This window comes from Gallinula chloropus (genome assembly GCF_964237585.1).
Source record: "Gallinula chloropus genome assembly, chromosome: 27".
Classification (NCBI taxonomy): domain Eukaryota; kingdom Metazoa; phylum Chordata; class Aves; order Gruiformes; family Rallidae; genus Gallinula; species Gallinula chloropus.
Window position 1 is genome coordinate 2815924 of NC_140112.1, and position 27860 is coordinate 2843783.

The following is a 27860-nucleotide window of genomic DNA, read 5'->3' on the forward strand; positions in this document are numbered from 1 at the left end:
AGCTATGGGGCTGGGGGAGTTCTATAGGGCAGGAGGCAGCTACAGTGTGGGGGCCCCATGGGGCTGGGGGTTCCTATGGGCCAGAGGTCCCTGTAGGGCTGGGAGTAGCTGAGCTGAGCTGTGCTGTGGGGTCCCTATGGGGCTGGGGCTCCCTGTGGGGCTGGGGGCAGTTGAGCTATAGTGGGGGGTCCCGATGGGGCTGGGGGTTCCTGTGGGGCTGGGGGCAGCTGAGCTGTAGTGGGGGGCAGCTATGGGGCAGGGGGTGGGTCCCTATGGGGCTGGGGATCTCTGTGGGTATGGGGTTAGCTGAGCTGTACTGGGTGTAGCTGTGGGGCTGGGGGCCCTACGGGGCAGGGGGTAGCTGAGCTGTAGTGGGGGGGTCCCTATGGGGCTGGGGGCCTATGCGGGGTGGGTTCCTATGGGGCAGGGAGCAGCTGAGCTGTAGTGTGGGGTAGCTATGGGGCTGGGGGCCCTATGGGGCAGGGGTCCTGTAGGGTAGGGGGTTCTGTGGAGCTGGGGGCAGCTGAGCTGTAGGGAGGGGTAGCTATAGGGGTGGGGAGAGGGGGGTTCCCTATGGGGCCAGGTGTAGCTGAGCTGTGCTGTGGGGCAGCTATGGGTCGGGGGTCCCTGTGGGGCTGGGGTAGCTAAGCTGTAGTAGGGGGCAGCTACTGGCCTGGGGGTCCTATAGGGCAGGGGGTAGCTATAGTGTGGGGACGCAGTGGGGCTGGGGGTCCCTGTGGGGCTGGGGGCAGCTGAGCTGTAGTGGGGGGTCCCTGTGGGGCTGGGGGTAGCTGAGCTGTACTGGGTGTAGCTGTGGGGCAGGGGACAGCTGAGCTGTAGTGTGGGGTCCCCATGGGGCTGGGGACCTATGGGGGGTGGGTTCCTATGGGGCTGGGGGCAGCTGAGCTGTAGGGAGGGGTAGCTATGGGGCTGGGGGGAGGGGGGTTCCTTATGGGGCCAGGTGTAGCTGAGCTGTGCTGTGGGGCAGCTATGGGTCGGGGGTCCCTGTGGGGCTGGGGTAGCTGAGCTGTAGTAGGGGGCAGCTACTGGCCTGGGGGTCCTATAGGGCAAGGGGTAGCTATAGTGTGGGGACCCAGTGGGGCTGGGGGTCCCTGTGGGGCTGGGGGCAGCTGAGCTGTAGTGGGGCGTCCCTATGGGGCTGGGGTCCCTGTGGGGCTGGGGGTAGCTGAGCTGTACTGGGTATAGCTGTGGGGCAGGGGACAGCTGAGCTGTAGTGCGGGGTCCCCATGGGGCTGGGGACCTATGGGGGGTGGGCTCCTATGGGGCTGGGGTAGCTGAGCTGTAGTAGGGGGCAGCTACTGGGCTGGGGTCCTATAGGGCAGGGGGTAGCTATAGTGTGGGGACGCAGTGGGGCTGGGGGTCCCTGTGGGGCTGGGGGTTCCTATGGGGCTGGGAGTAGCTGAGCTGTAGTGCGGGGCAGCTAAGGGGCAGGGGTTGGGTCCCTATTGGGCTGGGGGTCCTGTACAGTAGGGGGTAGTTACAGTGTGGGAGCCCTGTGGGGCTGGGGGGTCCCTGTGGGGCTAGGGGCAGCTGAGCTGTAGTGGGGGGTCCCTATGGGGCTGGGGGTCCCTGTGGGGCTGGGGGTAGCTGAGCTGTAGTGGGGGGCAGCTATAGGGCAGGGGGTGGGTCCCTGTGGGGCTGGGGTTCTCTGTGGGGCTTGGGGTAGCTGAGCTGTACTGGGTGTAGCTGTGGGGCAGGGGACAGCTGAGCTGTAGTGTGGGGTCCCCATGGGGCTGGGGACCTATGGGGGGTGGGTTCCTATGGGGCTGGGGGCAGCTGAGCTGTAGGGAGGGGTAGCTATGGGGCTGGGGGGAGGGGGGTTCCTTATGGGGCCAGGTGTAGTTGAGCTGTGCTGTAGGGCAGCTATGGGTCAGAGGGTCCCTGTGGGGCTGGGGTAGCTGAGCTGTAGTAGGGGGCAGCTATGGGGCAGGGGTTGGGTCCCTATGGGGCTGGGGTCCTGTAGGACAGGGGCTAGCTACAGTGTGGGAGCCCTGTGGGGCTGGGGGCAGCTGAACTGTAGTGTGGGGTCCCTATGGGGGGGGGTGGGTCCCTATGGGGCTGGGGATCTCTGTGGGTATGGGGTTAGCTGAGCTGTACTGGGTGTAGCTGTGGGGCTGGGGGCCCTATGGGGCAGGGGGCAGCTGAACTGTAGTGCAGAGTCCCTATGGGGCTGGGGGCCTATGGGGAGTGGGTTCCTATGGGGCAGGGAGCAGCTGAGCTGTAGTGTGGGGTCGCTATGGGGCTGGGGCCCCTATGGGGCTGGGGGTCCTGTAGGGTAGGTGGTTCTGTGGGGCTGGGGGCAGCTGAGCTGTAGGGAGGGGTAGCTATGGGGCTGGGGGGAGGGCGTCCCTATGGGGCCGGGTGCAGCTCAGCTGTGCTGTGGGTCAGCTATGGGTCAAGGGGTCCCTGTGGGGCTGGGGGCAGCTGAGCTGTAGTGGGGGGCAGCTATGGGGGCAGGGGGTGGGTCCCTATTGGGCAGGGGTTCTCTGTGGGGCTGGGGGTAGATGAGCTGTACTGGGTGTAGCTGTGGGGCTGGGGGTTCCTATGGGGCAGGGGGCAGCTGAGCTGTAGCGTGGGGTAGCTATGGGGCTGGGGGCCCTATGGGGCAGAGGTTCTGTAGGGTAGGGGGTTCTGTGGGGCTGGGGGCAGCTGAGCTGTAGGGAGGGGTAGCTATGGGGCTGGGGGGGGTCCCTATGTGGCCGGGTGTAGCTGAGCTGTGCTGTAGGGCAGATATGGGTCAGGGGGTCCCTGTGGGGCTGGGGGTAGCTGAGCTGTAATGTGGGGCAGCTACGGGGCAGGGGTGGGTCCCTATGGGGCTGGGGGACCCTGTGGGGGGTGGGTCCCTATGGGGCTGGGGGCCCTATGGGGCAGAGGTTCTGTAGGGTAGGGGGTTCTGTGGGGCTGGGGGTAGCTGAGCTGTAGGGAGGGGTAGCTATGGGGCAGGGGGTGTGTCCTTATGGTCTGGGGGTCCTATAGGGCAGGGGGTAGCTACAGCGTGGGAGCCTTGTGGGGCTGGGGGCAGCTGAGCTGTACTGGGTGTAGCTGTGGGGCTGGGGGTTCCTTTTGGGCAGGGGGCAGCTGAGCTGTAGTGTGGGGTTGCTATGGGGCTGGGGGGGGTCCCTATGGGGCAGGGGGTCCTTTAGGGCTGGGTGCAGCCGGGGAGCTCGACAGGTCCCTATGGATCAGGGCTCCCCATGGAGCTGGGGGTCCCTGTGGGGCTGGGTCCCCTCTCAGGGTGACCTTGGGGGTCTCAGGGTGGCTTTGGGGGGGTCTCAAGGGTCTTGAGGGGACCTTGAGGGTCTGGGGGTGACAATGAAGGTCTCAGGGTGACACTGAGGATCTCAAGATGACCTTGGGGATTCTTCATGTGACCTTGAGGGTCTCAAGGGGTGACCTGGAGGGTCTTGAGGTGACCCTGATGGTCTCAGGGTGCCCTTGAGGGTCTGGGGGTGACCCTGAAGGTCCTGGGGTGACCTTGAGGGTCTCAACATGACCTTAAGGGTCTTGAGGTGACCTTGGGGGTCTGGGGGTGCCCTTGGGGGTGCCCTAAGGGTGACCTTGGGGGTCTTGAGATGCTCTTGAGGAGCTGGGGTTGCCCCTGAAGGTCAGGGGAGGGTTGTGGGGGGGATCTCCCACCTCCCAGAGGTCCCACCCCAAACTGACCCCACTGACCCCCCCCACCCCACCCATCCCCTCCCCGCAGCCAAGACCAGCGCCCCGGCCGTCTACGCGCTGAGCTCATGTGACTCCACGGTGACGTCACTGGGCTGCCTGGCCAGCGGGTTCTTCCCGCCGCCGGTGACCATGAGGTGGGACGTGGGGACCCCCCGCCAGTTCCCGGCCGCCCGCTTCTCCTCGGGGAGACACGTGGCCGTGTCCCAGCTCCTCCAGGCCAGCAGGGGGCTCTGCACCGTCACCCACACGCCCAGCCGCAGCAGCATCAGTGTCCCCGTGGCAGGTGGGTCCCACCCCACCCCAACCCCAACCTCAACCCAACCCCAACCCAACCATCTCCATCTCCAACCCATCTCCAACCTCAACTCATCTCCAACCTCAACCCAACCCCAACCCAACCATCTCCATCTCCAACCCAACCCCAACTCATCTCCAACCCCAACCCATCTCATCTCCTTCCCATCTCCAACCCACCTCCATCTCCAGCCTCAACTCATCCCATCTCCAACCTCAACTCAACCATCTCCAACCCTTCTCTAACCTCAACCTCCACCCAGCCTTAACCCGTCTCCACCCCAACCCATCTCCAACCTCAACCCATCACCTTCAACCTCCACCCAACCTCATCTCCATCTCCACCCAACCCCACTCAACCCATCTCCAAATCCATCTCCAAGCTCAACTCATCTCTCAACTCAGCCCATCTTCATCCCACCCCATCTCCAACCTCAACCTCCACCCAGCCATCTCATCTCCAACCTCAACCCATCTCCAACCTCAACCCATCTCCAATCCACCTCCACCTCCAGCCTCACCCCACCCCATCTCCAACCCCACTCCATCTCCAACCTCAACCCCACCCCATCTCCAACCCCACTCCATCTCCAACATCAACCCCACTCCATCTCCAACCCCACTCCATCTCCAGCCTCACCCCACCCCATCTCCAACCCCACCCCACCTCCAACCTCAACCCCACTCCATCTCCAACCTCAACCCCAACCCAACCATCCCCACCCCATCTACGTCCCCACCCCATCTCCCCCCACCCCACCACTGACACCCCCCCTTCCTCCCCCCCTGCCCCCCAGGCCTGCTGCCCATGGTCCCCGCGGTGGAGATCCTCCACACCTGTGACGCCTCCTCGGTCCGCCTGGTCTGCTGGGCCACCCGCTTTGCCCCCAGCGCCATCACCTTGGAGTGGTTGGCCGATGATCTCCCGGTGCTCCCGGCCCCTCTGGTCGACCCCGTGGTCCCTGATGGGGATGACAGGACCTTCCGGGTGAGCTCCAGCCTCAACGTCTCCCTGGAGGAGTGGAGGGAGAAGACCTTCTCCTGCAAGGTCTCCCACCCCAAGACCCAGAGCGTCCAGGAGGTCGTCAGCCACAAGTGTCTGGGTGAGGAGCAACGTGGTGGCCTGGCGGGGGGGTGGCATCTCCATAGGGTTGACCCCACATCAGTTTGGGGTGGTGGGATCTCCATGGGGTTCAGCCCTTGTATCTTCTGGTCCATGGGGTTGACCCCTGGTCACTCTGGAGGTGGTGGGATCTCCATAGGGTTGGCCCCACATCACTTTGGAGTGGTGGGATCTCCATGGGGTTCAGCCCTTGTATCTTCTGGTCCATGGGGTTGACCCCTGGTCACTCTGGAGGTGGTGGGATCTCCATAGGGTTGGCCCCACATCACTTTGGGGTGGTGGGATCTCCATAGGATTCACCCCACATCAATTGGGGATGGTGGGATCTCCACAGGGTTCACCCCACATTGATGCTGGTGGTGGGACCTCCATAGGGTTGACCTCAGATCAATTTGGGGGTGGTGGGATCTCCATAGGGTTGACCCCAGGTCAATTTGGGGGTGGTGGGATCTCCATAGGGTTGATCCCATGTCACCCTGGGGGGGTGGCTGCACCCCAGGCCCCTCAAGGGCGGTTCTTCTCCCCACCCCCCATCTCACCCCCTCTTCCACCCCTTTCCAGCCTCCCCACCAGATGCCAGCGCCATCCAGGTCTTCATCCTCCCCCCTTCCCCTTCGGAGCTCTACGTGTCCCAGTCCCCCCAGGTCCGCTGCCTGGTGACCAGTTTGCCCAGTGATGAGCTGACAGTGACCTGGCAACGCTCCGGCAGCGGCGGCATCCGGCCCAGCGAGCTCCACCCCACCGCCCAGTACAACGGGACCTTCTCGGCCACCAGCGTGATCACCATCACCACCCGGGCCTGGGAGAGCGGGGAGACCTTCACCTGCAGCGTCAGCCACGCCGACCTGCCCTCCCCCATCATCCGCACCATCACCAAGAAGCCCGGTGAGGTCACAGGCGCCGCCGCCGCGCTGGGGAAGACGTGGCGGGGTGGTGGCGGCATCATGGGCGGGTTGGGCGCCATGGTGGTGGTGGTGGGACGCCGTGGTGACGTCGTGCTGGCATCACGAGTGGGCTGGGAGCCGTGGTGACGTCATGGTGGTGGTACCATGGGTGGGAGGGGTCGCGGTGGCCACCCCAGGTTGTGTCACGCTGCGGTTGGGTTGCATCACCAGCTGCATGGCTGGGCGGCAGCGCTGCGTCACTGGCTGCGTCGCGCAGAGGCCACCTTGCAACACAGGTTGGTTGGAGGGGGTGGCCGGTGATGAGGTGGCCACCATGGTGGTGGTGGGGGGGGGGTGGAGTGGGGCTTTGTGGTGTCAGGATGCTGCTGGGCTGAGTCGCGTTGCAGGTGACATCGCTGGTGGCATCGCTGGTGGCTTTGCAGCTTCAGCTCAGGTGGCATCACTGGTGGCTTCTCAAGTGGCATCTGAGGTGGCTTTGGGTCCTTGCTGGTGGCATCTCAGGTGGCTTTGCAGATTCATGGCTGGTGGCATCACACACTGGCCACGTTGCGTCATCCCAGGTGGCATCTCAGGTGGCTTCACGTTGCTGGTGGCATCCCAGGTGGTATCCCGGGTCCCATCGCAGGTGGCATCTCAGGGGGCTTCGCATCATTGCTGGTGGCTTCTCAGGGGGCTTTGCAGCTCCATCGCTGGTGGCATCACTGGTGACATTGCTGGTGGCATCCCGCCATCACAGGTCCCATCAGGTGCTGGCTGTGTTGCGTCACCACAGGTCCCATCATGGGTGGTGGCACCATCTCAGGTGGCATCTCAGGTCCCATCAGAGGTCCCATCCCAGGTGGTGGCATCAGAGGTGGCCTCACAGGTCCCACCATGGGTGGTGGCACCATCCCAGGCCCCATCAGAGGTCCCATCCCAGGTGGCACCATATCAGGTGGCATCTCAGGTGGCATCAGAGGTCCCATCCCAGGTGGTGCCTCCCCACACCATGTCCCACACGGGCCGTGGGCCATCCCAGCCCACCTCCCACCCCACATCCCCCCACCCCACCACCACATCACCTGCATGACACCACAGTGACACCTCCATGACACCACAGTGACACCTCCATGACACCACAGTGACACCAGACCCCCCTTTCTCCCCCCCCACCCTCCCGCAGGCAACCGCCACCGCCCCGGCGTCTACCTCTGGGGTCCCCCTGCCGAGGAGATCAGCAGCTCCGAGTCCATCCTGAGCCTCACCTGCATGGTGAGGGGCTTCTACCCCGAGGACGTGTCGGTGGAGTGGCAGAAGAACCAGGAGGCCCTGGGGCCTGAGGCCTACGATGTGACGCGGCCGATGAAGGAGAAGCTGGGCGAGGGCACCTACTACGTGTACAGCCGGCTGGCGGTGCGGCGCCAGGACTGGAACCGCGGCTCCAGCTACGTCTGCATGGTGGTCCACGAGGCCCTGCCCATGAAGTTCATCCAGAAGAGCATCAGCCGGAGCCCCGGTAAAAAGTGACGGCGGCCAGGAGTGATGAGGGATGGATGGAGATGATGATGATGATGATGATGGTGGTGGTGACACCATTGGGGGTGGGGTGAATAAAAGAGAAGCTGAAGAGATGTGTGGCTCTGAGTGTGGGGTGGGGGGCACCAAGGGGTCATTGTGGATGGAGGGATGGATGGAGGGATGGATGGAGGGACACCAGAGATCATCATGGATGGATGGATGGATGGATGAAGGATGGATGGACACCAGAGGTGAAGGATGGATGGATGGATGGATGGATGGATGGATGATGGATGGACACCAGAGGTGATGGATGGATGGATGGATGGATGGATGGATGGATGGATGGATGATGGATGGACACCAGAGGGGATGGATGGATGGATGGATGGATGGATGGATGGATGGATGGATGGATGATGGATGGACACCAGAGGGGATGGATGGATGGATGGATGGATGGATGGATGGATGGATGGATGATGGATGGACACCAGAGGTGATGGATGGATGGATGGATGGATGGATGGATGGATGGATGGATGGATGGATGATGGATGGACACCAGAGGTGATGGATGGATGGATGGATGGATGGATGGATGGATGATGGATGGACACCAGAGGTGATGGATGGATGGATGGATGGATGGATGGATGGATGGATGGATGGATGATGGATGGACACCAGAGGTGATGGATGGATGGATGGATGGATGGATGGATGGATGGATGGATGGATGGATGATGGATGATGGATGGACACCAGAGGTGATGGATGGATGGATGGATGGATGGATGGATGGATGGATGGATGGATGATGGATGGACACCAGAGGTGATGGATGGATGGATGGATGGATGGATGGATGGATGGATGGATGGATGATGGATGGATGGATGGATGGATGGATGGATGGATGGATGGATGGATGGATGGAGATGATGATGGTGGTGGTGGAGATGGCACCATTGGGGTTGGGGTGGGGTGAATAAAGGAGGAGAAGCTGAGGAGATGTGTGGCTCTGAGTGTGGGCTGAGGGGCATCAAGGGTCATTGTGGATGGAGGGATGGAGGAGAACATGATGCATGGATGGAGGGGTGGATGGAGGGACACCAGAGATCATCATGGATGGATGGATGGATGATGGACAGACACCAGAAGTGATGGATGGATGATGGACAATGGACGGGTGGTTGAGAACATCATGGATGATGGATGGAGGGATGGGGATGATGATGGTGGTGGAGGAGATGGCGATGTCACCATTGGAGTTGGGGTGGGGTGAATAAAGGAGGAGAAGCTGAGGAGATGTGTGGCTCTGAGTGTGGGGTGGGGGGATGCCGAGGGGTCATCGTGGATGGGGTGCAGGGATGGAGGGACACCAGAGATGATGGATGGATGAAGGATGGGTGGAAGGAAGGATGGAGGGACACCAGAGGGCATCATAGATGGAAGAAGGGATGGAGAACATGGAGGATGGATGGATGGACAATGGAGAACATGATGGATGATGGAGGGAGGGACAGAGCCCTCTCCTGATGGACTCTCCATCTCCCAGGAGATCTGGATGGAGGGAGGGATGGATGGACACAGGAGATCATCATGGATGGATGGATGATGGAGAACACGATGGAGGGAGGGAGGGACACCAGAGATGATGGAGAACATGATGGATGGATGATGGATGGAAGGAGGGATGGATGGACACCAGAGATGATCATGGATGGATGAATGGATGGAATGATGGACACAGGAGATCATGATGGATGGATGGATGGATGGATGGATGGATGGATGAAGGATGGGTGGATGGATGATGGATGGATGGAGAAGATGATGATGGAGATGGTGGTGGTGGCGTCACTGTTGAGGGGGGGTGTGTGAATAAAGGAGGAGAAGCTGAGGAGGTGTGGGGCTCTGAGTGTGGGGTGAGGGGACACCAAGGGCTCATCATGGATGGGGGGACACCGGGGTTATGTGGAGAACAGGATGGATGGATGGATGGATGGATGGATGGATGGATGGACACCAGAGATGACGGATGGAGACCAGAGGGGAGGGATGGATGGATGGACGGACACCAGAGATGACGGATGAAGACCAGAGGGGAGGGATGGATGGATGGACGGACACCAGAGATGGTGGATGGATGATGGATGGAGATGGATGGTTGGACAGAGATGGTTGGAGATGGTGGCTGGCTGGCTGGTGGATGGAGATGGCTGGTTGAGCTCTTGAAGAGCAGGGAACCCAGTGTAGGGGACCAGCAGGACCTCCCACCCCACCCGTGGGTGGAATCAGTTCTCACAGGGTTGAGGAGGTGGCTGGGAAGTCCCCAGTGTGGGAGCAGCCAGAGGAAAACCTGGGGGAGATGATTGGGGTGGATTTGAGTGAGTGGGCAACTGCCTGTCTTCTCTTCCCACCCCACCCAGAGCTCAGCCTACCTGAGGACTTCTGCCACGCCGACCCTGAGAAGTCCAACGGGCCCTGGGACACCATCGCCGTCTTCATCACCCTCTTCCTCCTCAGCGTCTGCTACAGCGCCACCATCACCCTCTTCAAGGTGTGTGTGTGTGTGTGTGTGTAGGAGACCCAGGAGATCCATGGTGGGGTGGTGGGACAGGTGGGGAGATGTTCAGGTGGTGTGGCAGTTGGGTGGTGGGATGGGAGGACCAGGGGATGGACACTTGGGTGGTGGGACAGGAGGAGGAGGTGGGTGGAAGGTTGGGTGGGTGGAGATGGTGGGGTGGTAGGACAGGTTGGGTGAGGAGATGGAGGAGGTGGGTTGTGGTGAGGTACAGTAGATGGTCCAGGGGGTGTTGGTTGAGTGCTTGGGTGGTGGGATGGGTGGGTGAGATGTTGGAGTGGTGGGACAGGTGGAGGGTTGGGTGGGTGGGTGGTAGGACAGATGGACAAGGAGATGAACAGTTGGGTGGTGGGATGGGTGGCCCCAAGGGCCAGGCCGATGTTCTTGGGTGGGGGCAACCTGACCCCCTTCTCCCCCTCTCCCAGGTGAGGTGGCTCCTCTCCACCGTCCTCCAGTTCCAGCCGGGCCCGGCACCCGACTACAAGAACGTGGTGGTCCAACCACTGGTGTGACAGGGGCAGGGCCAGGGTCTGGCCTCCCATTGCTCTGCTGGCGGCGCGGGGTGGGGGTGGGGAGGTGGTGGCACCCAAGGGTTTGGGGGAGGGGTGGGGGGAAGGGAGAGGAACCTGGTCCAGCAGTGATGCAACCACCAGTTCTACCTGAGGTCAGTGGGACGTCAGATCTACCCAAAGGGGCGTCATTGGCCACCAGGGCCACCCAAGTGATCATGGGGTCTACTCGTGGTCATTGGGACACCAAGTCTACCCATAGAGGGTCAATGGCCACCATATCCACCTAAGTGGCCACCAGGTTTGCCCATAGAAGGATTATTGGCCACCAGGGCCACCAAGTTTAGCCATAGGGGTGGTCCATTGGTCATGGTCACCTATGTGGCAACCAGGTCTACCTATGGTCAGTGGGACACCAGATCTACCCATAGGTGTGGTCCATTGGCCATGTCCACTGTAGTGGCCGGACATCAGGTCTACCCATGGAGGGTCATTGGCCACGATGTTCACCCAAGTGGCCACCAGGTCTACCCATGGACAGTGGGACACCAGGTCTACCCACAGGGGGGTGATTGGCCACCCAGAGCCACCCAGGGCCACCCAGCCCCAGCTCTCCCAATGGGGTGGGGGAAGGGAAGGGGAAGTGGGAGAGGGGGTGGGGTGAGGGCAGCGCCTCTTTCCCACAGCACCCCGAGGTTTCGGTTGCACTGGCCGCCCCCACCCTGCACCTGCACCAACCGCCGGGTGCTAAAAACACCCCCCGACCCAAGCCCCCATTTCCGGGCCCTTCCAGGCACCCAGGGGCCCCAAAACCCACAAAAAGCACCCAAAAAACCCCATTTTTGAGTCATTCCGGGGGTTTGGGGGGGCGGGGAGGGGGGTACGGGGGGGCTTGGTGGGGGGGGCAGGTGCATGACGGCGGTTTAAGGATTGATTAAAAACTGGACCTGATTTTGATGTGAAAAAGGGTGTTTTTGAGACAAATGTGGTGATGGAGGGATAGGAGCGGGTTTGGGAGGGTTGGGGGGGGAATTGGGGGGTTCTTGGGGGGAAAGGGGGGTTTACGGAGGAAAAAGCGGCGGTTTTGGGAAAAAAATGGGGGGGTTGGGAAAAAATTGAGGTTTTTTTTAGGAGGAAAATGAGGTTTGGGGGGTTTAGTGTAGAATTTGAGGGTGCAGAGGGGGCTTTGGGAGAAATTCTGATTTTTGAGGGAAAAAAGGGCACTATTAGGGGAAAATGTCTGATTTTAAAGGGGGGAAGGTAGTTTTGGGTGGAAAAGGTGAAATTAAGGGGAAGCCCCATCAATTTTGGGGAAAAAACCCTCAATTTGGGGGGAAAGTCACTATTACAAGGGAAAACTCCTCATTTTAAGGAAAAAACCTCATTTGGGAGGAAAATCTCTTGTTTTAAGGTGATAAGGTCTCCATTTAAGGGGAAAATTGGAAGTTTATGAGGAAAAAATTTGAGCGTAATGGGGAAAATCTCAATTTAAGGGGAAAAAAACCCCCAAGTTTAAGGGAGGAAAGTCCTTATTTAAAGGCAAAAATCCACATTTTTTTTGAAAAATGATTAATTTTGAGGGGAAAATCCCACATTTTAAGGGGAAAAGTGAAGTTTGATGGACAAAGGTGTCATTTTGAGGGGAAAATGCCCATTTTTAGGGCAAAAAATCTGAGTTTAAGTGAAAATTCCTCATTTTTAGAGGAAAATATCGACATTGAAGGGAAAAAGATCTCAAGTTTTAAGGGGAAAACCTCATTTTAGGGGAAAAAAACACATTTTAAGGAAAAAAATCATAATTTTAAGGAAAAACCCTGATTTAAGGTCAAACTCGGTGTCATTTTTAGGGCAAAGGTCTTTATTCCAGTGTGTTGAGCCCCCAAATCACCCCGTTTCAACCCAAATTCCCCCCAAACCTCATCCCAAGCCCCTCAGCTCTGGGGTCCCCAAAACCCGCCCTTTTCCACCCCAAATTGTGCAGTTTTACAGTCCCAAAATCTCCCTTTTTCACCCCAAAATTCCTCCTGATTCCTACTACCAAACCCCTCCATTTTCATGCCACAAAATCATCCCTTTTATACCCAAAACCAGCGGGTTTTATACCCCCCAAATCTCCCCTTTTCCACCCAAAATTATAATTTTTTACACCCCAAAAAATCTGTTTTTCCACCCAAAAAACCCCCTTAACTTCCTGTGCTTCAAAACCCTCCATTTCCCTGCCCCCAAATCTTCCCTTTTAAAGCCAAAAATTGCCTATTTTTATGCCCCCAAAATACTCACTTCTCTGGCCAAAAAGAAATCCAGGTTCCTGTGCTGCAAAACCCTCCATTTTCACGGTCAAAACTCTTCTCCTTTCCACCCAAAAGTGGAGACATTTCTGCCCCCAAAATCCTCATTTCTAAACCCCAAAATTGCCTATTTTTATAATCCCCAAATCCTCCTTTTCCACCCAAAAAACTCTCTGGATTCCCACTTCCAAAACCCTCCATTTTCATGCCCCAAAATCCTCCTTTTCCCACGCAAAACTGCTGGGGTTTACACCCCAAAAATCCTCACTTTTCAGCCCAAAAAAGCTCCAGGTTCTCATGTGCCAAACCCATCCATTTTCATGGATAAAAATTCTCCCTTAGAAGCCCAAAACCTGAGGGGGTTACATGCCCAAAATCCCACCTGTTCCACACAAAATTGTGCAGTTTCACACCCCCAAAAATCTTCACTTTTCAACCCAAAATGAGATCCAGATTCTCATGCACCAAAACCCTCCATTTCCATGGCCAAAAATATTCTTTTAAACCCAAAATTACCCATTTTTATACCCCCAAAATCTTCCTTTTCCAACACAAAAAAGCTCCAGATTCCCACTGCCAAAACCCTCCATTTTCATGCACCAAAAATTCCCCCCACTTAAACCCCAAATTACAGACTGTTATAGCCCCCAAATCCTCCTTTCTCCACCCAAAATTGTGCAGTTTTACACCCCCAAAAATCCTCACTTTTCAGCCTAAAAAAGATCCAGATTCTCATGCACCAAAACCCTCCATTTGCATGGCCAAAAATCTTCTTTTTTCCACCCAAAACTGCCCATTTTTACACCTCCAAAATCCTCCTTTTTCCATCCAAAAAACGGTCTGGATTCCCACTGCCAAAACCCTCCATTTTCATGCCCCAAAATCTCCCCTTTTATACGCAAAAAGAGAGAGGTTTATATCCCCCCAAAAATCTCCTCTTTTCCACCTATAATTACCGATTTTTACACCCTAAAATCCTCCTTTTTCCACCAAAAAAAGCTCCGGGTTCCCGTGCACCAAACCACTCCATTTTCACACCCCCAAAACCCCCTTATAAACCCAAAACCCGAGGGTTTTACATCCCAAAAATCTTCCCTTTTCCACCCAAATTTACTGATTTTTACACACCCAAAATCTCCCTTTTTCCACTCAAAAGAACCCTGGATTCTCGTGCTCCCAAAACCTTAATTTTCCTGCCCCCAAAATCCCCCTTTTTCCATTAAAAATTTTTCAGTTTAATACCCAAAAATATTCAAATTTCAGCCAAAAAAAATCTCCAGATTCCCATGCACCAAAACATTCCATTTTTATGTAGAAAACTCTTCCCTTTTCCACCCAAAAATAGAAGGGTTTCTGCTCCCCAAATCCTCCTTTTTCAACCCAAAATTGTGCACTTTTACACCCCAAAAATTCTCCCTTTTCCACCCAAAAAAGCTCCGGATTCTTGTGCTCCAAAACCCTCCATTTTCACAGCCCAAACCCCCCCTTTTCCATCCAAAATGGTGCCATTTCACACCCCCAAAATTCCCCTATTTCCATCAAAAAAACACCCAGGTTCCTGTGCTCCAAAACTATCCATTTCCATGCTCCAAAACCTCCCTTTTCCACCCAAAATTGTGCATTTCTGTACACCCAAAATACTCACTTTTCAGCCCAAAAAGAGATCCAGACCCATGCTCCAAAACCCTCCATTTTCACGGTCAAAACTCTTCCCTTTTCCACTCAAAACTGGAGACTTTTCTACCCCCAAAATCCTCATTTCTAAACCCCAAAATTGCCTATTTTTATACTCCTAAAATCCTCCTTTTCCACCCAAAAAACTCTCTGGATTCCCACTGCCAAAACCCTCCATTTTCATGCCCCAAATTCCTCCTTTTCCCACGCAAAACTGCTGGGGTTTACACCCCAAAAATCCTCACATTTCAGCCCAAAAATGCTCCAGGTTCTCATGTGCCAAACCCATCCATTTTCATGGATAAAAATTCTCCCTTAGAAGCCCAAAACCTGAGGAGGTTACATGCCCAAAATCCCACCTGTTCCACACAAAATTGTGCAGTTTTACACCCCCAAAAATCTTCACTTTTCAACCCAAAATGAGATCCAGATTCTCATGCACCAAAACCCTCCATTTCCATGGCCAAAAATATTCTTTTAAACCCAAAATTACCCATTTTTATACCCCCAAAATCTTCCTTTTCCAACACAAAAAAGCTCCAGATTCCCACTGCCAAAACCCTCCATTTTCATGCACCAAAAATTCCCCCCACTTAAACCCCAAATTACAGACTGTTATAGCCCCCAAATCCTCCTTTCTCCACCCAAAATTGTGCAGTTTTACACCCCCAAAAATCCTCACTTTTCAGCCTAAAAAAGATCCAGATTCTCATGCACCAAAATCCTCCATTTGCATGGCCAAAAATCTTCCCTTTCCAGCCCAAAATTGCTCATTTTTATAGCCCCAAAATCTCCCATTTTCCACCCAAAATTATACTTTTTTACACCCCAAAAATCCATTTTTCCAACCAAAAACCCCCCTTAATTTCCTGTGCTTCAAAACCCTCCATTTCCCTGGCCCCAAATCTTCCCTTTTAAGCCCAAAATTGCCCATTTTTATGACCCAAAAATCCTCACTTCTCAGCCCAAAAAAGATTCAGGTTCCCGTACTCCAAAATCCTCCATTTTCATGGCCAAAAATCTTCTCTTTAAACCCAAAACTGCCCATTTTTACACCTCCAAAATCCTCCTTTTTCCATCCAAAAAACGGTCTGGATTCCCACTGCCAAAACCCTCCATTTTCATGCCCCAAAATCTCCCCTTTTATACGCAAAAAGAGAGAGGTTTATATCAGAAAAATTTCCTTTTCCACCTAAAATTACCGATTTTACACCCCTAAAATCCTCCTTTTTCCAACCAAAAAAGCTCCGAGTTCCCATGCACCAAACCACTCCATTTTCACAGCCCAAATCCCCCCTTATAAACCCAAAACCCGAGGGTTTTGCACCCCAAAAATCTCCCCTTTTCCACCCAAATTTACAGATCTTTCCACACCCAAAATCTCCCTTTTTCCACTCAAAAGGACCCTAGATTCTTATGCCCCCAAAACCTTAATTTTCCTGTCCCCAAAATCCCCCCTTCATCCACTCAAAATTGTTCAATTTAATTCCCCAAAATATTCACATTTCAGCCCCAAAAATCTCCAGATTCTCATGCACCAAAACCTTCATTTTCATGTAGAAAACTCTTCCCTTTTCCACCCAAAAATAGAAGGGTTTCTGCTCCCCAAATCCTCCTTTTTCAACCCAAAATTGTGCACTTTTACACCCCAAAAATTCTCCCTTTTCCACCCAAAAAAGCTCCGGATTCTTGTGCTCCAAAACCCTCCATTTTCACAGCCCAAACCCCCCCTTTTCCACCCAAAATGGTGCCATTTCACACCCCCAAAATCCCCCTATTTCCATCCAAAAACCACCCAGGTTCATGTGCTCCAAAACTATCCATTTCCATGCTCCAAAACCCCCCTTTTCCACCCAAAATTGTGCATTTTTGTACACCCAAAATACTCACTTTTCAGCCCAAAAAGAGATCCAGACCCATGCTCCAAACCCCCCCATTTTCACGGTCAAAACTCTTCCCTTTTCCACTCAAAAGTGGAGACTTTTCTACCCCCAAAATCCTCATTTTTAAACCCCCAAATTGCCTATTTTTATACTCCCAAAATCCTCCTTTTCCACCCAAAAAACTCTCTGGATTCCCACTGCCAAAACCCTCCATTTTCATGCCCCAAAATCCTCCTTTTCCCACGCAAAACTGCTGGGGTTTACACCCCAAAAATCCTCACATTTCAGCCCAAAAATGCTCCAGGTTCTCATGTGCCAAACCCATCCATTTTCATGAACAAAAGTTCTCACTTTCAAGCCCAAAACCTGAGGGGTTTACACCCCCAAAATCCCACCTTTTCCACCCAAAATTGTGCAGTTTCACACCACCAAAAATCTTCACTTTTCAGCCCAAAATGAGATCCAGATTCTCAAGCACCAAAACCCTCCATTGCCATAGCCAAAAATCTTCCCTTTTAAGCCCAAAATTGCTCATTTTTATAGCCCCAAAATCTCCCATTTTCCACCCAAAATTATAATTTTTTACACCCCAAAAATCTGTTTTTCCACCCAAAAAAAACCCCTTAATTTCCTGTGCTTCAAAACCCTCCATTTCCCTGCCCCCAAATCTTCCCTTTTAAGCCCACAATTACCCATTTTTATGACCCCAAAATACTCACTTCTCAGCCCAAAAAAGCTCCAGGTTTCCGTGCTCCAAAATCGTCCATTTTCATGGCCAAAAATCTTCTTTTTTCCACCCAAAACTGCCCATTTTTACACCCCCAAAATCCTCCTTTTTCCACCCAAAAAACGGTCTGGATTCCCACTGCCACAAGCCTCCATTTTCATGCCCCAAAATCTCCCCTTTTATACACAAAAATAGAGGGGTTTATATCCCCCCAAAATCTCCCCTTTTCCACCTAGAGTTACCGATTTTTACACCCCTAAAATCCTCCTTTTTCCACCCAAAAAAGCTCCGGGTTCCCATGCACCAAACCACTCCATTTTCACACCCCCAAACCCCCCCCCCCCCTTATAAACCCAAACCCCGAGGGTTTTACACCCCAAAAATCTCCCCTTTTCCACCCTAAATTACTGATTTTTCCACACCCAAAAATCTCCCTTTTTCCACCCAAAATTGTGCAGTTTAATCCCCCCAAATCCTCACTTTTCAGCCCAGAACAGCCCCGGGTTCCCATGCACCAAACCCTCCATTTTCCCGGCCAAAACTCTTCCCTTTGCCACCCGAACCCAGAGGGGTTTCTGCCCCCAAGTCCTCCTTTTTCAACCCAAAATTGTGCACTTTCACACCCCAAAAATTCTCCCTTTTCCACCCAAAAATCTCCAGATTCTTGTGCTCCAAAACCCTCCATTTTCACGGCCCATCCCCCCCCCTTTTCCACCCATAAAAGCTCCGGATTCTCCTCCCCCCCCTCCCCCCCCAGTTACCCCCCAGGTGGTATCACTCCAACACCCCCCTTGCCCCCGGGGTGGGTGGTTCCTCCCGGGCCCCTCCCCAGCGCGCCCCCCCCCCGAGGGACTTTCAGGAGCTCCAAGGGCGCCCCCTGGTGGCTCTGCGGGGCGCAGCCTTGATGTGCCCCAAGGGCGCCCCCTTGTGGTACTCCAGGGTCCTCTCGAGGGCCCCCAAGACCCCACCCCCCCCCACTTGAGGTCCCCCAAGGAGACCCCGGAGACCCCCAAGGAGACCCCCAAGGGGAATCCCAAGGGTAACCCCAGGGAGAGACCTCCAAGAGGACTTGGAGGACCCCAAGACCCCCAAGGAGACCCCCCAAGAGGCCCTGGAGACCCCCAGGGAGACCCCCAAGGGGAACCCCAAAGTTTGGAGACCCCCAAGGAGCACCCCCCTCACCCCATGTGCACCCCCCCCCCAGCACCCCTGGTGAGCAGGGATGGCGGATCCAGGCGCGGTAGGTGAGGGTCCAGGCGGCCCAGGCGTGGCGGCAGGCCAGGGTGATGGGCAGCAGGGCCCGGCGCCAGCAGGAACAGCACGCTCAGCCTTTCCTCACAGGGGAGATGCTCCAGGCCCTTCAGCATCTCTGTCCCTCCTCTGGACTCTCTCCAGGAGATCCCTGTCTGTTTGATCCCAGGGAGCCCAGAACTGGACACAACACTCCAGGTGGGGCCTGAGCAGGGCAGAGCAGAGGGGGAGGATCCCCTCCTGTCACCTGCTGCCCACACTCCTCCTGATGCCCCCAGGATCCCATTGTCTCTCTCAGCCCCAGGGCACACTGCTGGCTCATGGCCACCCTGTCACCCACCAGGACCCCCAGGTCCTTCTCCACAGAGCTCTCCTCCTGGGAGTAAGCTTTTGTCTTGAGCTAATCTGCCTTCCAGGAGCTGGTCAGTGCTGTGCTGAGAACAGGGAGACGCTGTTCCTGACATGGTGGTTGCCAAGCAGTCCCAGCCTCTTCAGCTTTCATGCTGCCCTACTACCCGAAAGGCAGACAGCACCCAAGCAGCTGGGAGAGCTTCTACACAGCCAGGCCAGGCCACCCAAACTGAGCAGAGGGCTACTCCATACCAAGGATGTTATGCTCAGCATAAAGGGGTGCTGGGGGGGGCACATTGCTCAGAGATGCTCAGTGTGGGGACAGTCTAGCTCGGGGGCAGCTGTGAACTGTTGGGTCTGAGCTGTGCAGTTCAGTCAGGGTGTTGTTTGTGTATCACCAGGTTCATGTATTTTGCTGTGATGTCCTACTATTAATTCTCCTCACCGTCCCAATAAACCGCCCTTATCCCAGCACACAAGGTTTTATTTTTCCCTCCTTTTCCACATCTCCCCCCCCCATGCAGAGAGCAACTGTGTGACGTTGAGGTGGTGGCTGGGGTGAAACTGTGCTGCTCTTCTAACTGCTCTGTCACACTCTGTGGCTCCAGTGTCAGACTGCCTGACCCGAAGCCCCAGAAATCGCTTCTCCACATGCTCCAGGCTCACTCCTGCTCCTTTTGCTCCAACAAACTTCGCCACAGGAGTTTCTATCTGGATGTGAATTGCCATGAAGCCCCTGGAAAAAGCAAGAAAAGGGCAAAGCTGGGTTAAGAGGGTATTCGGTGCCGTGATGCTGTGCTTGGGGGGGGGGGGGGGAGGCTACCAAAGGAGGGGCACCCAGCTCGGGTGCAGCTCCGAGTGGGTGGTGAGTCCCGGTAGCGTTATTTCTCCGTCCCTTTGCTGCCCCACTGATCCATCCTCACCCCGATCCCTCAGCTCTGCCTTTCTCTCCCCCCCCACACCCCTTCTTTCCCCTCCCTCCTTCTCTTTCCCTCCTCCCGGTGAAGGGGCGGGGGCAGAACCCGAGCGATGGCTGCGCGCCGGCCGGGGCTGAACCCCTTCCCTCCCGGGGGACTCTCTGGGGTTGCCCTCGGCCGCGTCTCGCCTCCAGCGGACGGGAGCCGGCCGGGGCTGGACAGGGCCGGGCGCCCTTCCCGCCTCCCAGCCCGCCACAACCCCGCTCAGCGCCACGGCGCTGCCTCCTGGCACCGCGCATGCGCCGGACGCCGCGGGGGCGCCGCGCTGCAGGACCGCGCTTCGCACACGAGGCGGCGGCAGCAGCCCGGGGTTGGGGTGGAGGGGGGCGGCCGGCAGAGGGGTTTTACCTCCCGGGAAGCGGCGATGAGCGCGGCTGCAGCAGCCCGCGGGCACCGTGACGAGCGGGTGGCAACGTGAAGCACGACGGCGCCTACCCGCGGTACCGCTGGGGCGACAAGAGCCGGCGCAGCGCGACATCGCCACCTCGGCGCCCGCACTGCGACGCCGCCATTGGGGGCAACGCGCCTCACCGCGCATGCGCGGTCATAGAGCAGAGGGAACGTCTTTCGGTCACGAGGCGGCGGGGGGAGTTGATGGTACAGCGCGCATGCGCACAGCCCGAGCCGCGGTACAGCTGTTGAGAGTCGCGCCCGACTGCGCATGCGCTCTCGCGGCCCGGCCGCACCGCTTTTCGGGAGCGGCGAGAAGCCGCCGGCAGAGCTCCGTTAGCCGGCGGCAAAGGGCCTCTCCGGGCACACGGCGGTCAGAGCCGCCCAGCAGCTGAGCGCCGGGAAACTACCCCCACCCCCCCGCGCGCCCCGGCGTGTGAACGCGGCCGAACGGCAGCCGTGGGCCCTGGCGCTGCATCTCCCGCGCTTTCTGGCCCTGCGGGGCTACCGTCCCTCCGCGCCCCGCGCCCCCGCTCGCATCCCGGCAGCCGCCGTCCCCGGCACTGCGCGGCACCCCGACCGCCGCTCCGCGTCTCGGCCGCGGGCCCCGCCGGGACCCTCCGGTCCATCACTCACCTTCTCCCTCAGTGCAGCCGCAACCCGGCGGCAGCTCCGCTCCTCCCTTAGCGACCGGTCGCCCCGGGGCCGGGCAGGAGGAGCAGCAAGGGGCCGTCCCCATCAGCCGCCACCTGGGGCTCCCCCAGCCCCGGCTCACAGCTGCAGCCTGGCAGGCCCGGAGGGTGCCACCGCCCGACCCCCAGCACCTCTGCCCATGGCCTCCCTCGCAGCCCCTCACTCAAGGCAAAGGAAAGGCAGCCTGGAGGGCAAAGGAGATGACTGGTGTTCACAGAATCACAGAACATACTGGAAGAGACCCCTAAGGACCTCAGTGGCTCCACACAGGGCCAGCCAACTCAGAGCATGTTGTCCAGATGGTTCTTGAACTCGGCCCAGCTCGGGGCTCTGACCACTTCCCTGGGAAGCCTGTGCCAGTGCCTGACCCCCCCCCCCCTCCATAAAGAACCTCTAATACCCAATGTAATCCTCCCCTCTTGCAGCTTCGTACTGTTCCCTTGGGTTTCCTCACTGAATTTCCCATGCCTTTCCACAAGAAGGGCTGGAAGGAGGACCCAGGGAACTACTGACCTGTCAGTCTGACCTCAGTGCCTGGGAAGATCATGGGGCAAACCACCCTGAGTGTCACGAGGCATGTCAGGGAACCCAAGCGATCAGTTCATGAAAGGCAGGTCCTGCTTGACCAGCCCGATCTCCTCCTAGGACAAGATGACTTGCTTAGTGGATGAGGGAAGAGCTGTGGATGTTCTGTGTCTGGATTTTACCAAGGCTTTTGGCACCATTTCCCACAGTATTCTCTTAGAGAAACTGTCTGCTCTTGGCTTGGCCAGCTGTACCCTTCACTGGATAAGAAACTGTCTGGATGGCCACCACCAGAGCGGTGGTGAATGGAGTTAAATCCAGCTGGTGGCCAGTCACCAGGGATGTTCCTCAGGGCTCTCTGCTGGGGCCAGATCTCTTCAGCACCTTTATTAATGACCTGGACAAGGGGATCGAGTGCATCCTCAATCAGTTCGCAGACAACACTAAGTCAGGCAGGGGTATTGATCTGTCTGAGGGTAGGAAGGTCCTACAGAGGAATCTAGACAGGCTGGATCAATGGGCCAAGGCCAATGGCATGAGGTTCAACAAAGCCAAGAGCCAAGTCTGGCATTTGGGTCATAACAACCCTGAGCAGCACTACAGGCTCGGGGCAGTGTGGCTGGAAAGCTGCCTGGCAGAAAAGGACCTGGGGGTGTTGACTGACAGCAGCTGAACACGAGTCAGCAGTGTGCCCAGGTGGCCAAGAAGGCCAAGGGCACCCTGGCCTGTGTCACAAAGAGTGTGGTGAGTAGGACTAGGGAAGTCACTGTGCCCCTGTACCCAGCACTGGTGTGCTCTGTACCACTACCCAACAGGAGGCTGTGGAGAGGCAGGGACTGACCTTTTCTCCCTAGTGACAAGTGGTAGGACATGAGGAAACTGCCTCAAACTACTATTGCAAACAACTACACGTAGTATGCAGAGAAGGCTAATGAGAACAACTCTACTGGCTGTGCAGAGAAGAACACTTAAGGACACTCAGCACATACTAGAAAGCATTCTATTAATTAATTATTAATTCTATTAATTCTCTTTAGGGGAAAAAATAAACAATGTAACAGCTTTTAAGATCTTATGGAAGCTGACACTTTCAAAATGAAGCAGAAACAGAAAAAATCAGTGCCTTTAGTGAGCATTTTTTCAATAGGTAATATCCCAAATTCAATCCAATAAAAAACATTAGGTGAGAGGGTTTTGTTGTGCTTGGTAGCTGTGTGATACTCTGCAGTACAGGCTTAGGGAAGTCTCACAGTACTCCTGTGTTACCAGAGCCACAGAAAAAGGCATTGTGATAAACAAAAGCCAAGTTATGAACGAATAACACGTCTGATGAAAGACAAAGAAATCGGACCCAGTAATTTTCTGCTGGTTCCTTCCCTCAAAAACAATTAGTTCATTTTTCACAAAGCAGCATCAACCAGCCTCAACAGCCAAACTCGACAAGCATTTCTGCCTCCTGGGGTTTTCCAGGGGTTATTTTGACTACTGATAAAGCCTGTAGTGTTATGAAATTAAGTTATGTTAAATGAATTGCACAGAGAGCATCAATCTGCACAAATTACTTCCAACAATTAGAAAACCCCAGCTCTGGCAAAGTCAGATAATAGTTTCCATTAGGGATCAGAAGAATAATGCTGTATATAACCTCCTTTCTCTTACTGCCTACAGCTCCAGAAAGGTTTTCCTTCTGCTGTGATACAATTTAGAAAATACTTCCTGGATCTCTGCTAGAGCTGCTGCCTGGCCTTATTATCCATAAGCACTTGGGATGATGGGTGAAAACACAACTTTTCTTTTGGAGACCCTGAATTCCAGCTGAGGGGGAAGGTGTTGGAAGGGAATCACATCTCATCCTTTTATTTGTTTTGAACAGCTGTCATGGGAAGTTGAACCTAAGCTCTTCCATTCCTTGTCCATACAGTGACCACGCTTTAGAGATGTTGTAAGTGAATTTCAGGAAGTTATTTCCCATTTCAATTATTTACCATCAAAAGGCTTCCCTCCCCCCCACCCCAACAGTCACTGAATCCAGAGTGTGGCAGAGAATTAAGAAAAATTAACTCTTTACCATTATCCATCTTTATTATCTATGCAGACCATATTAGCATCAGTATAGACTCTGGGAGCAGTAACCCATGTTATTTATCTTATTAGAAAATTCTTTTGAGACACATTAACCACAAGTCCCCACATGATACATCCCTCCAGTAAGACTGCATTTCTTCCCCAAGGTAATTCTGACCAAATTAGCAAGGACAGAGCTTAGCAGTTAAATATACTTCCCTTTTAGGTCCTCCTGATCTCTGGGACACACACACATCAGGTCCCACAGAGGAAAATGCTAGTGGATTTATCTAAATCACAGAATGACAAGGTTGGAAAAGACCTTTGAAGATCATCAAGTCCAACCATTCCCATCCTAAGCTAAACCAGAGATCCCTAAGTACCTCATCAACCCTTTTTTTGAGCACATCCAGGGAAGGTGACTCAGCCCCTCCCTGGGCAGCCTGTGCCACTTGCTTTCAGTAAGTGCTCAGCTCCATCTGCCAGTAAGCAATATTCCTAACCTGGCAAGTCTGAGCAGAAGAATCCCTGTTCTGATAGCATTTTTCATTCTGATCACTAGAAAGGTTTGTGCTGAATGCTGGAAGACAGAAACAAAGCCTTCATTGAGGCCAGTGTGGAATGTGCCTCATTCACGACAGCCGGGGAGAGGGATCGGGAAGATAATCTGACATTTCACAGGCATGCAGACCTCACTGAACAGAAGCTCAAGAGCACTCCTCTGAAATATTGTCTCCAGTACACTGCCTACACGCAGTCGATTCACAGATGTCTCTGCTCTGCCAACCTAAAGTAGCCATTCTCTCAACAGTTCAAGAGTAAATACACCCTTGTGACGCATCCAGTTATCACTGACTGCGCTCAAGTGTCTACCACACAATGCACTCTTGAGCTCAGTAACCCACTCTCCAACACAGGAATTTTTTAGTTCTTAAAGGTCAGTCATGACAGCTTCATTTCACTCTTCTGAGCTGAGGGTTTTTTCCATGCAAAGCTCTGGTGTCATCTGAGAGCATGGGATGGAACCAGCTCTCCCAACTGTAGAAGTAAATAGCTGTATGTTAGCAACCTCTGCCCAAAACCAGCTGTGACATGGCCCTCAACTAACTCACCAGGCTGTATGTTCTGCAAAACTGACTCATTAGACCATTGCAGCTTTTACCAGACAATGTGAGCCATTTATCAATAGGTCACTCTTCCAATTCTGATTAATTGCAGAGTTACATATAGAAATGGTTACAAAAGGTGGTTCTAGCATGGCAAACCCAAACATACTTCATAAATTCATTCAGGATTCATTCAGTGAGGCTGAGGCAAAGCGATCACGATAATGTGTCGTGGGCAACGTCTTCAGTTCCCCAACTGGCAAGCACAAGGGTATCTCTATGTCTTTGCTTAAGCTTCTATTGCATTCTTAAGACTTCAAAGGGCCTGCTGTATTCTGTAACACTACAGCTAAATGTGATGTTTCTTGATGTATGATTGTCAAATGCCTTGAGAAAGATGTTTCTTTGTGTAAAAAGGTATGCATGCAGCCTCCCATGTTGGCCTGGGTGAAACATCTCTTCTGTGTTAAGGGGCTTGGGAAGATACAGTTGAGTATCTTTGAATAACTGAAGAAAAATCTAAGAAGTAAACTTTGAAAACTTTTGGGTGTTTCATTATCCTGTTTGGGGCTGAACCACCACAATTACTCAATTACATGCATCAGCATGAGGAATCACAGGATCACAGAATCACAAGGTTGGAAAAGACCTTTAAGATCATCAAGTCCAACCATTCCCATCCTGAGCTAAACCAGATCCCTCAGTACCTCATCTACCCTTTTTTTGAACACATCCAGGGAAGGTGACTCAGCCCCATCCCTGGGCAGCCTGTGCCAGCCCTGACAACTCTGCCTGTAAAAAGTGTTTTTCTAATGTCCAATCTAAACCTGCCCTGGGGCAGTTTGAGCCCATTGCCCCTTGTCCCATCTCCTGTCCCCTGGCTGAAGAGACCATCGCCCACCTCTCTGCACCCTCCTGGCAGGGCAGGGGAGGGGTGAGAAGGTCTCCCCTCAGCCTCCTCTTCTCCAGGCTCAACACCCCCAGCTCCCTCAGCTGCTCCTCAGAGGATTTGCCCTCCAGCCCCTTCCCCAGCCTGGTTGCCCTTCTCTGGACTCACTCCAGGACCTCAATGTCCTTCTGATGAGAAGTCCAGAACTGGACACAGCACTCAAGGTGTGGCCTCACCAATGCCCAGTCCAGGGGCACAATTACCTCCCTAGACCTACTGGCCACACTGGTTTTGACACAAGCCAGGATGCCATTGGCCTTCTTGGCCACCCGGGCACACTGCTGGCTCATACTCAGCCTGCAGCCAACCAAGAAGAAACAGATGGTTTGAATGCTTGGAGAAAAGTGGGCCAACCATCACATGTCACTAGCAAGGCTCACAGTCACTAGAAAATACAGTTTGGGGCACAGTCAGTGACTGTAGCCAAGTTTCATTTTTAAACAGTGGTTTGCTATACGAAATTCCAGGTCACTGGAATTTCAACTTCAATCAATTCATTCCTCCAGGCCAGTTCAACGATTGCAAGCTGGAAATATGTAAAAGACCTTAGAATCATGGAATGATTTGGGTTGGAAAATATCTTCAAGATCATCGAGTCCAACTTCGTGTTACATAGAAAAATCACTACACCACATGTGCCCCAAGTGTGAACTACTCACATTCATAAAAATGTAATGGAAACTTATTTGTGTTTGCTCTTAGGATCACAGGAAAATTCATCTTGGAAAGGACCTAAGGAATCTCTAGACTCCTGCTCACAGCAGGGCAGGAGTAAGGTCAGACCAAGTTACTTGGAGCTTGTGAACAGGGAGTCAAGAAGGCCACCTCTAAATGTGTCCCCTCCCCCTTGATTCCACCACCACCAAGACTGCAGGGAACTAATCTTAAAAGTACATTTCCAGCAGTCATTTGTCACCTGTTTTCATTTATAAAAATCCCTTTTAAAGTAATCTAATGCTGACAAGTTTGAAAAGTGATCTTTTTTCCTCTATTGTATAACTGGTTTTGTAAAGTTTGCTCCTTTTTTGTTTTTTACAAGAGAACCCATTAAGACCATGTTTTTAAAAGCAGCAACATAAATCCTTAAGGGTGGGAAAAATATTGCATCTTGCTCTATGCATTTGATCATAGCCAACCTTGGCTCTAAGCACAGAATCCCAGAATTACAAGGTTGGAAAAGACCTTTAAGATCATCAACTCCAACCATTACTGTCCTATGGCCAAACAACATCCCTCAGTACCTCATCCTCTGAATCAGTGGCCCACGTTCAGATCAGCTGATTGGAAAAAGCAAGTTTGCCTTGTATTTGCTGTCTGCTGAAGCTGATCTTGTATGATGAGGTCAAGCTGACCTCCTGAAAAACCTCCCATTTTTAAAAATTTTACCAATAATTAGGGATCCCAGTATGTCTGCTCATTCTAGGTGCAACCAGAAGGGACAACTGGAGCTACTGGGTACTGATGGGAAAGATTTTGAGCATATGGCTTAAACATTACCTCATTCCTATAGGCAGGTGAAGTGAAAATAGCAGCATGGTATTCCTCAGCCTTAGGAACTTCAAAAAAAAAAGACATAATTGACCTTAGAATTGACCTTAGAACGTACTGGCACAGAAGCAAAAAGGGATTCTCTGTTCTAAGGGGCCTTTTTTCTTTAAGTGTTGGTGTACTGCCTGGTCTGTGGCAGCGTGGTAGAATTCTGTGCACCTTATATGGTTTGCTCTGAAATAGATGGTTCTTTTAATGACTTCACAGATTTTTTTTGTCCTATCACCACATAGAAACATCTTCCCCTAATTGTCTTCATTAACTGAAATCATCAGTGCACAGGAGAAACATCTTTGGTTCAACTTCGCTGTGAAAATCTTCACGTGGAATTATTATTTAAGTGTTTTCCATTTGAATTTCCAGCATGTACCCTATTTTTGTTTTAAAAGACAGAATGCCTTGCTTATCAGCTCCCATTGTTTTGTTTGCCTTGTACTTGAATAAAATGGGTTTCAATTCAACTGCTATTCTGCTGTTGGAGTTACATCATTTCTGAAGAAGCACAAATGGTTTTAAAACAAGCCTGGTAAAGGACTGAGACCCCGACAGCCTAGACAAAATTCCCTCTGCTCCCCCCTTTTTTAGAGTTCTAAAGGGTGAAAAGAAACTCTGGAAGTCTTCCACTTGTTTGGCAACTAACAGAAAAATATTTCTGTTTGCACTTAGCAACACTCTGAATGTGGATTTTTAGTACAAAATCAGTTTACGGAGCCGATCCTGACCCTCCAGGCTCTCTGCAACAGTTTTACTCTGGTTTTTTGCCTTTTCAATATCTTCCTCAGACTTAGAACTTTTTCAGGAGACTCCACTCTACCACTTC

At 53.8% G+C, this 27860-nt stretch overlaps 1 gene segment (V, D, J or C); it reads left to right on the forward strand.

Annotated features, from left to right (window-relative positions):
- The first annotated feature begins 3718 nt into the window (after positions 1-3718).
- Positions 3719-7620, forward strand: LOC311201673 (immunoglobulin heavy constant mu-like). The segment is given in 4 exons: positions 3719-3979; positions 4788-5093; positions 5675-5998; positions 7181-7620.
- Positions 7621-27860: the final 20240 nt, after the last annotated feature.